The sequence below is a fragment of the Xiphias gladius genome, chromosome 11, assembly GCF_016859285.1.
Source record: "Xiphias gladius isolate SHS-SW01 ecotype Sanya breed wild chromosome 11, ASM1685928v1, whole genome shotgun sequence".
NCBI classification, from domain to species: Eukaryota; Metazoa; Chordata; class Actinopteri; order Istiophoriformes; family Xiphiidae; genus Xiphias; species Xiphias gladius.
The window spans coordinates 17,430,646-17,441,680 of NC_053410.1; positions in this window are offsets into that span (position 1 = coordinate 17,430,646).

An 11,035-nucleotide genomic window follows, 5' to 3' on the forward strand; every position below is an offset into this window, starting at 1 on the left:
CAACTAAATCTCTTCAGATTATTGAATTGAAAACCACAAACTGAGTGGAAATATAATTCTCTTTATTATCGCTGACAACCAACGACAATTTTCAGACAAATCACATCCTTTCATCAAACAATGACTTTTTTCCTCCTTGTCTCGGCATACTGCATTTTTCTTTTCCTGCATTGCACATAAATCCTTTTTTCCTGAAGCATCTGCAGTGTCCACAGTAGTGGTTTGCCCAGCAGGCACGTCAATAAGGCTGATGCTACAGTGTCAAGCAGCCAGGGTTGATGTGCTGAGCTTCTGTAGTCAGTGTTCACCCGTGTTTGTATACTGTCAAGTGTTTCCTCACCTCTCACCCTTTTTAGTGCACAGCTTCGAGAGGAGTATGGCTACAAGCCAGAGAGCACTATAACACCAAATTCATAAAGTCTGTATATTCCAAGCAGAGAAATCCTCTTAAAATATTCCATCTGAATGACAGACATATTCACAAGCGTGTTGTTTGAGTTGTGTCAAGTGCTCTAATAAATAACGTGGACAGGAAGTCTAAGGTGCAGTTTGGATAACACTATGTATCGTTGCATCCTGCTCTGCCCTCCATTGCCTGGTCAAGCTTGGATTTATGTGTTAAAAATACAAACAGCTCATTCACTTAAATCATGACTTGAGGCTGCAAAAGAGAACATCCTTCCATCCAACTTTATTGAGACTTTCAGATTACAAGTCCAGCACTGGAGGGGGGTCGCTGAACCTTGCGAGCAGCAAAATAGTCGCTCCCCAACAGCATCAAGCAAGCTGGACTGATACCTAAACCTGCCTCTGAAGGGATTTCTTTTCATCATTTCCATCTCCGCCAGCTGTCAAAAAGAGGACGTTTAAGTCACGTAGTTCGTGTTGAAATACATCAAATTATTATTGTCCTTCGAAAACTGTTATCTTCCACCAAATTGCAAAGTTGTGTAGCACAGCTAAGGTTACTGCAGATTGTCTTCATCATTTTATCTTTTGTCAATTTCCAAAGTCAGAAAAACTTAGTGCTTGTGGAAAAACTAAATCACAGTTTAAAAATATTCATAATCATGCGCTGATGTGCTTATGAAAGGCACTGCCAGGATATGAGTGGCAGTTCGGGAGACACCGGTTTATAATGGCTTTGGTGTAAGTAAGGGAGAGGATATCTGTCAAAATGATACAGCACCTGACAGTGTTTGGACCCTGTGAGCTATTGAGTTATACTGTAGCATCAGTGTAGGCAAGGTTGATAAGAAACTTCCTCAAAATGGTATTATTAATATTATACTTAATTTAACAATCATCTCTATGGACACCTGTATGGGGACAGTGCAAAAACAATAAAGCTGATGAGAGAAGAGAGACTGTCTTTCTATCTCTCTTGTTCTTAATCCCATTTTCTTTTGATGGGCTTCATTGCCATAATCTTACCTGTTATTTTTATTATAATTTTTTTCTTTTCTTTTTTTTTTTCCTTTCTTGTTCCTCCTATGTGTCTTTCTTTCTCTCCAACCACTCCTGAAGCAGTACTATTTGAAAGCAGCCTCTATGGGACTCATCTAAGCATAATGAGGAGTGCACATGAGGCTCATGTAGCGAGTGATTCCCTGTGCACCAATGTGACTGTATAGAGAGAGAAAACATGAAATAACAGCTCAGCCGTTCCTCTCTTCCTTCCTTCCTTCCTCCCTCTCATCTTTTCGTCCTCTGCTCTGCTGCTTAATAGGGTGACCAGATAAACAAAGGTTCTCTCTTTGTTGTTGCTTTAACTTCACAAGACATAAGACAGATTTTATGATCACAGGGTTTCATTTTTACTTTCATTTCCTAACAGTAAAACACAGAGACCAATTAAAAATCCTAATGCAAATGGCTAATGCCAGTTTGCCTCCTGGCAGTGATCCGTTCAGCGATTTTTCCGTCCCTCCACAGCCCTCTTCTGTCACTGAACCTTATTTAAATACCATGAATGTGTAAGGTTCCGTCACTTCTTAATTCAGCGTCCTCAGGGGGAGCTGAATTGGAGCCAGTCACTGATAGTGGAGTGATAGTGATAGTGCAGTCAGCAGATTTAACTCCGAGTGCAGTATTTTCACTTTCTGCATCTAGACAGAGGGAAAGAGGTAGAAGAGCGATATTACAATGAACAGCATATGGTCCTCTCTATGGTGCAGTATGGACAATTTTGTCGATATTTAGATACATTTAGTTGCTGAGTCTTGGCAAACAAGGTTATTTTGTGCATCCACACAAAGAAAACATGCAAAGTTTTACCATAAAGGATGAACAAAAGAAAACACCCGGTGTTATTTAGTTTTCCATCATCCGTAGAATTTCTGCCAAAGCTGTGCACAGTGATTTGCAATTCAAAAGCAATTTAACCACCCTCATTTTACAATTCAGTTTCTTTTTTTTTTCACAAGAGAATATCACTTTCAGATTTAGAAATGCTTTAGTGTCCATCACCGAACTGCAAATATTTCTCAGGGATTTAAAGGGCTAGTCCAATAATTATTTGCATATACAATGCATTCAGATGGTATTCAGACCCTTTTATTTTTTTCACATTTCATTATGTTGCAGCCTTATGCTAAAACAGTTTAAATTGATTTTTTTTCCACCTCAGTCTACATTTAACACTCCATGATTACAAAGCAAAAACAGTGTTTTAGAATTTTTTGCAAATTTATTAAAAAGTAAAAGCTTAAATATCACACTGACATAAGTATTCAGATCCTTTGCTTTGACACTTGAAATTTAGCTCAGGTGCCTCCATTTTCTCGAGATCCCCTTTGAGATGTTTCTACGCCTTGATTTTAATCCATCTGTTGTATATTCAGTTGATTGGACATGATTTTTTTAAAGTCACACACCGGGCAAAAACCAAGACATAAGGTCGAAGGAACTGCCTGCGGAGCTCAGAGACAGGATTGTGTCGAGACACAGATCTGGGGAAGGCTACAGAAAAATATCTCCTGCATTGAAGGTTCCCAAGAGAGTAGTGGCCTCAACATCTCCTCAATGGAAGAAGTTTGGAACAACCAGGACCCTTCCTAGAGCTGGCCGCCCCGGCCAAACTGACTAATCTGGCGAGGAGGGCCTTGGTAAGAGAAGTGACAAAGAACCCGATGGTCACTCTTATATAGAGAGGTGTGTGCCTTTCCAAATCATGTCCAATCAATTGAATTTAACACAGGCGGACTAAAATCAAGGTTTAAAACATCTCAAAGACAATCAAGAGAAATGGGAAGCTCCTGAGCTAAATTTCAAGTGTCAAAACAAAGGGTCTGAATACTTTCTGAATGCACTGTAACTATATTTAGTAATGATTATATTGTTAATAAATTGCATTAATTTTTTGGTATAGGTCTGTAGTATCTGGACCTTTTTATATAATGAAAAGCCATTTGAAATTTGCTCTAAATCTCCAGCTGATCTGAGTCAAGGAGGTTTTTAAAACAGAAAGATTTGCTTGTCACCTCCGGCTTGATTACTTTTTGTCTAACTTTATCTGCCTTGAACTGTGTGGTTTATTGCATTTAAGTGAGCTGACACTGAAGGATTTCTGCAGCAGTAAACACCACTTTATTATAATCTGAGGCGGATATCAAATTTAACTTAATCAGCTGAATTAGTGAGTTTCTCTTATCTATTAACCCCTCTCTTCCTCCGTCCCTCCTCCCATGGTAATTGAAAGAGCAGATGCTATAAGGTAATTGCCTCATCACTCAGACTGCTCAGCCCCTCTACATGTAAATGTCCCGTTTCCACAGTGACTTTTGATTTTCCCACTCTAACTTGAATTCAGATACGCTCATGGTCTCTTCAGGTACCATTAAAGCACTGCAGGCTATTTCAACAGACTTCCTCATTTGCATGCTGAATAGATTAATGAAACGCCGACCACTTTCACAGCACATGAAAGGCATGTGCAAGAAGAGGTTGCCGGTTTGAGTGTGATCCTCAATGTGACTAAACGTATTATTGCCCCAGGTTAAGACATGGATATAAGGAGTACAGAGCATGACGATACTGAAAGCAACTGAAGCAATTAACCCCATTATTACAGCGCTTACTTAAATGTCTAGATTTATTCTGTCGACAGGCTTATCCTTTAGAGTCGTAGGTTAGTACTCTGTTCCTATAAATGTTTCAAGAGTCCTTGGTTTAGCCTTCCTTTATACCAAAGAGGCCAGGCAGTGTAAAGAGTCATATTAGAGAAAATATATTTTTGGACATCATTATGCCTTGTCTGAGCTCTAATTTTTTAACATGGGGGGAGTAAATGAATTCACAGAACATCTACTGCAGCCACAGCTTGGTATTTCTTTTTATCTCCTAAGATATGAATTGAGCTGTAAATTCTGAGAAAACATTAGTTGAGCACCAACCAAATTTATTTGCTGCCTTATCTCCAATAAAAGTACAAGGCACGTGATATTCCATGTTTTCTTTCCATGTTGGTAATAAATCCCAAGAAAAGACCAAAACCAACAATGCATGATACAGTCTATTAATACTCTTTGATTTCCTCTACCTTTCTGTGGGTCTCAGCCTCGATCCCATTTGTTCCTACTAAAGGTATAAATGTTTAAAAAAAGGTCAAGAATATATACTTTCAATTCAATTCAATTTCAATAAAAAAATGGCTAAATGATGCCATAAAACAGCTGAGCGCTGTAGTTTTTGACAAATTTCCCTCAATCAGGTGGAAATGGGATTTTGGTTGAGGACTATTTTTAGGTGCAGATTAATACACATTTGGTGCACTAGTCCGTATTTATGGCACCGGCTTGGTGTATGTGGAATTGATTCAACATAAGCTACAATGCCCATCGTGAGGTTCATCATAATGAAGAAGCACATAAGCCAGTGAAATGGTGTTGCTCAGTGATGCGTTTTTAATAGTTTTTGGAAGATATGGAGAATATCAGGCTTTAGCTACACAGGAAATACATAGGATCGATTCATTTTTGGTTTTGGTTTATTTATGGGATTTAATGCCAGTAGGAAAAATATAGACTATCACCAGCCTGATACTTTAAGGCAGAACTTAAATATATAACAAAACGACCACACTGAATGTCACGTTTTATGTCCTTAATCGTGATTATAGCATCAGCTTCCTCTTTATTTGAAAAAGGACACAATTCCATCCTGCTTTTATTCCTCCCTAAAAGTCAATATATGTTTTTTCTTGACCATTTCTTGTCCATGTTGTAAAAAATATTAACTTATATAAGAAAGTGGCTCCAAATTGCATCCTCTAATGTTCAAAACTCTACAATCTTAAATGATCCCTTTCCACAGACCTACTGCCACTTTAACTGTGTTAATGCCTGTTGCTATTCCGTCAGGACTGATCAGACAATGTATCTAAATGGACAAGGTTTTAAGACTTGATTCACAACAGCTTGTCATCCAAATCACTTGAGACAATCTTAAATTGAAGATAAATGATTTTACCACTGTGGGTGTAGAAGAAGTGGTAGTGGTGGAGTCCATTTTTTCCTATCCTATCCCATCATTTAGGTATATCTGTCTATTTACAGAAAGAAGTTATAATGTATCTGGTTACAGTTGTAGGGGTGTTCATATTGTGTTAACTGAAGTGGGTAGAAAACAGAGAAGAGATGCAGAGAAACAGTGCGAGCAGCCTTGACAAATGGCAGGGAATCAGAGGTTTCTGCCGCAGTGAAGGAATTGAGGCACATCTCTGACGGCTTGAACCAGAGGAAAGACTTCAGTCTGCTGCTGGTGGTTTAACTGCAGTCCTGTCTCCCTGTGGGATAATCTCGCTCTTCACACTGTACCAGTGTGACATAAAGGTTTGTTTGTATGCCAAGCAAGGGAAAACAAAGATACAAGGATTCGTTTTGTTCCCTCATAACAGTTAAAATTCAGGGAACTCTTTTGGGTGAAACAGAGGCAGTTATTGTGCAGAAGTCTGGCAACATGCAGATATTCTAGCAAAACGAAAAGTCTAGTGATCAAATGTGGTCCAGCATAAGTAGAGGGAAAACTGCAGTCATTCTAGGTGGGTGTTAATTCCTCCAACAGCAGTACTGGACTGTTTAATGTCTCTGCTGATAGTAGAAACCAGGCTTCTTGCTAAACAGAAAATTACTGATGAGTACAGACTTTGTGGCACATTTCCTCTACACAGACTCCTCTTAACCCCTGTGCAGTGAGATAATGTATGTTGTTTTTCTGGATAATTTGCTGGGATCAGATTCATTGCAATAATGAATGCAATTACAGGTTCCCCTTTATGACTAATATCCTGATCGACCCATTACTGAAGAGCCACGCTGTTTCAAGGTCCTATCAGCAAGCTGTATGTGTTCTGGAAGAATAATGTCGGAAGGAAATACAGAGTACATAAAAGCTAATTTATCAAAATGACATACTGAGAACCAGTGCTAATAAACTGAGTATTTATGAACTTTCAGTGAAGGGCAAAATAAACCTCTTTTGTCTCTCTTCACTTGGAAATGTGATGCTGAGACACAGCAGGACTAGGTCTAACATTTGCTGGTGAGATTAACTTGCGAGTATTAAGACTGCAGGTACTGACCTTTTTTTGTTAGTCTCAGTTATACAGCTCAACAGCATTTTTGCAGTTTTGCAGCATTGCTCCAGCAACATGTAATTGTGAATTTTCACATCTGACCATGTTACCATATTTCATCTAACTGTGGTATCCATTTCTAATAAGACGCCCCCCTTTATGAAGGATTTATAAGTTGTCACTTATGACTTTATTAATGGTTAATAAATCATTATAATCATATTGCTTTGTAGATCAGCTATAAACTGTGAAGTTTTTCTAGCTGGTGAGTCATTAAAGGAGTTTGACATTTTGCGCAATACGCTTTTTTGCAGAGAGTTAGATGAAGAAATTGATACCACTCTCATATCTGTACCTTAAATCTGAAGCTACAGATAGCAGGCGATCAGTTTAGTATAACAACTGGAAATGGCTAGCCTGGCTGTGTCTGATGGTATTAAAATCCAACCGCCAGCCCCTCCAAAGGTCATTAATCAACACGATATATGTCCTCTGTTTAATCCAAGTTTAAAGTTGTGGTTTTATAGGGGTTACATGACCTATAACCTATTAGTCCAGCTACTAGGTTATAGGTTGCTAGTCATTAATGAACTTTATGCTGCAATCATATTATATTGGAGTTATCAAGTTCGTGACTTGTAAAGAGAGTTCATGTCAAGTCGTCCTAATTATGAGGGGGAAGCTCAGATTTTTCTGAAAGGTCCGCTATACCCAACATGGCACTTAAACAAAAGCGGCTAAGAAGTCAAGCAAACAGGGATGTCTCACTTGATCAAAAGTCTGTTGTTCAATGTGTGTAGTTAAACCCAAATATAATTGATATAGTGTTAACGTACCCCTAAACATTTATATTATCCATAAACATTGAAATTCTAAGTCGTTATTGGACAATAACAAGTAAGAAAATCAAAAGAACATCAGTAAATATCAGTGTTTAATGGAACCCCTTTTTGTTTCATGTAGGTTTTACTTTTAATTACATAAATATAAAAGTACAATCATTGGTATAAATGTGCAACTTGCAAACAGAATTAATTTGCATACATTAACTGGATGTTACACCACAATGCAAGCAACATGAGACATACATTTTGATGTTGTTAGATGCAAAGGTCAACATAACTGTGGATTACAGACAACCGAAGCAGCTTTTAAATTGAGATCTGAATGTAGTTTGTGGCTCCATATCATTTGTCTTCAAAAAAACAAACAAAAAACAAAAAAAACAGTAGGCACATACGTCCTGCAGATTTGGAAATCAAGCTCCAGATCAAAACAAAAAGTGCGACTCTTGTTAAAGATCAGAAGAAGCCAAGCAGAGCTGTAATACATCATTCTGTTGTTGAGCCACTCAGCTGTTTACCTGCCCGCTGGTAACAGCCATTTCCAATGCGCCCCAGCCAAATTAATGTGAATTTTGTTCCTGAAATGAGCAGCTTTAACAGTCTCAAAATACGAAAGAGTTCACGCACTCTTCCTCAGAGGGAAGTGGAAAGAGCACAGTGTTATGTAACATACTGTGATCACAAAGAAATAGTAGCTCTGCTGAATACACGTTAATGCCATTAGCACCATCAACAGCCTTCAAGATTAACACTAACAACATCTCCAGTCTCTGCGTATTTCAAACGAATTGTTTTATTATGGGGCATGTAACGGCTATGGAGCATGACATTTTAATGGGGCTATTTTACAGTCAAAGTGCTGTTGACTATGGAGCAGATTTTCCTGTGTGACTACAGTACAATATATCTTGACTGGAATAAACCGGGTAGGAAGAGTTTAAATTTAACAATTAAATATGCAATTAAATTTAAACTTTACTGCCAATCACGCAAGGCTGTGATCCACGTCTGCTATGTTCACCCATATTATGTACAAACAGTGTGGGCTTTAAAATTTTGCATCATTTCAGTCGGATTCCATGTTTGATGAGAACATGAGAGGAATTAATTACACTAAAAAGAAAAGTCAGTGGTATCACATCAAAGAGGCATTTCTGCTGATAACAAATACAAACATACAGTAAATCCTAAGACCACCTGTCTCCTCTTACAGAAGATACAGAGGACAATGGAGCCGTTAAAACCATTGCAATCAATGGAGATCAATTTTGCAAAATGCAAAAGGATTGTATAGTACAACACACAAGCTCTAAACACTATAATCTTTTCATTAAGGAACCTTTTTGTAATATGCAAGGACTAAAGTAAGGCAATTGATTTCAAGACATGCATGCATTTTAGATGAGCAAACATTACTCTAAATACTATATTCAATGTCTTAAAAGCTTGATGTGTTTCAGGCTTAAGGAAAATATATTTTAATGGATAATATATTGAGTCAACTTCTGGGGGACTTGTGTTTAGGGAGGCAGTTAAGGTAACATTCACAGTCCTTTAATTCTCATTTTCACTCTTTTACACAATGGTTTGGACTCGCAAATACACACACACACACACACACACACACACACACACACACACACACACACACACACACATGCTGCTTGTTGAAAGTATGGTTAAGGATACAATGCAGCTGAAAGCTACAGGAGCTTTTAAAAATCAGTAAGCAATCCTGAAACCCCTGCCACTCACCACTCTTACATTAACTCTCATTGGGAAAATGAAGCTTCACATATATAACATCAATCAGGAATTATTTTTTTAAAGACGTGCCAGCAGAACTTCCTCCCTTGGTGAATTATTATAGCAGGGAAACACCATTGAATTCAAATTACAGTATATAATTTGCTACCGCCAGCCCATACTCCTCCTCAAATGTCCCAGGGTTTGACACTTTTCTATGTCCGCAATGTCACTGCTAAGAACAGTGTGGCAACACATGACCCCCTTGGCGCTGCAAGCTTCACATGACATCAGCAATACACGCTCACTCTGCTGCTCTTCAGCCACTCTGTTGGGAATTGTTAAAGGAATTAATTTACATTTTGGGAAATACATGTATTCATTAATATCAAGCTACAGCCAACAGCCCATTAGCTTAGCTTTGCATTAAAAGAAAATAGGGGCAATAGCTAGATAGTCTTAAAATATTCATTTTAACTCTCTGTTTTTTGTATGACTTTAAAAAAAAATTAGGTGTAATGTGTTAATTAGTGAGCTTTAGATGTGCTGCTAGGCAGATTTTATTATCTTAGGACATAGCTAGGAAGTTAGCCTAGCATAGTATGAAGACTGGAAAAAGGGGGGAAAAGTTAGCCTAGCTCTAAAGCTTTCTAGTTAACACACACATCTCGACAATTCACCGTTTTAAGGGGGGTTGTGTGCCAGACTATTTCTTGGCCGGAGCCAGTTGCAAGGTAACCAGCGGAGAGTCCAGGAGGTTACTGGCCCCAGTCAAGAAAGCTTAGCGAAGCTAGTTTTTCGTAGCATAAAGATTGGAAACAGGGGGAACAGCTATACTGGCTCTGTTCAAAGGTAATAGAATCTGCCTACCAGCTCATCTAAAGCTAACAGACTAACATGTTATATCTCATATGACTAAATAGGTCCAGTCTTTATGCTAAGCTAACCAGCTCCAGCTTCATATTTACCGCACAGATGTGAGAGTGGTTTCAATCTTCTCATCTAACTGTCTGCAGGAAAGCAAATATGCGTATTTCCAAAAGTTACAAAATATTCTTTAACACATGGAAAACCTGTTTTCATTTTGTAACCCCAATATCAATATTTTTAGAGGGTAATTAAGTTCTGAATGCTGAGTCTCAATTCATCTATCGACTGAATGTGTAAGAGACATGACAGTGAGACTTCTTCAGTCATCCACGTGTAAATTTTTGAAAGCTATATGTATAAAAATAGACTTTAAAGAGTCCTCTGTTTTATATACATCTATCTTGTATGGCTTTGCCATAATGGCATGCAGGAAAAACTAAGACAAGCCTGAAGATTTAACTACCTGAGTCATTTTTTCTATTCCTCTTGTTGAGACTGGGGAGTAAAGGAAATCTTTCAGATCTATGCTCAGAAATTATGAAAACTGACAAAGAATAGATCCAGATCCAAATCACGCCTTATTGTAAAAGCGCTTTTTTAAGCTGTACCAACGCTATATATATATACATTTATGGCATGTCTCATATTCACAGTGTAAGGGTGATGAGCGTGAGGAGAGAGCCGAGATCTGCAAGAAAAAGGGAAGCAGGAGGGTTTTGGTGCAGTGTGTGTGAAGTGAATGCAGAGATGACAGGGATAAAAAAGAAGTGAGCGGCCTGGGAGGATATTAGATGTTGAAGATGGACGCCAGGAAAAGTTGAGCCCTTGGCTGAGAGAAGCCATTGATTTGTATTGGGTATGAATTTTAACACGAAGGGAGTTGATTAACATCACCTCTTCTACCTCTGCTGCTGCCAAAAGCCCCTCACTCTAATTGTCTTCCTTCATCACCGTCTCCCAGACTGTTTAAATATCAATGTCTTCTCCTCTGTTTACGAGC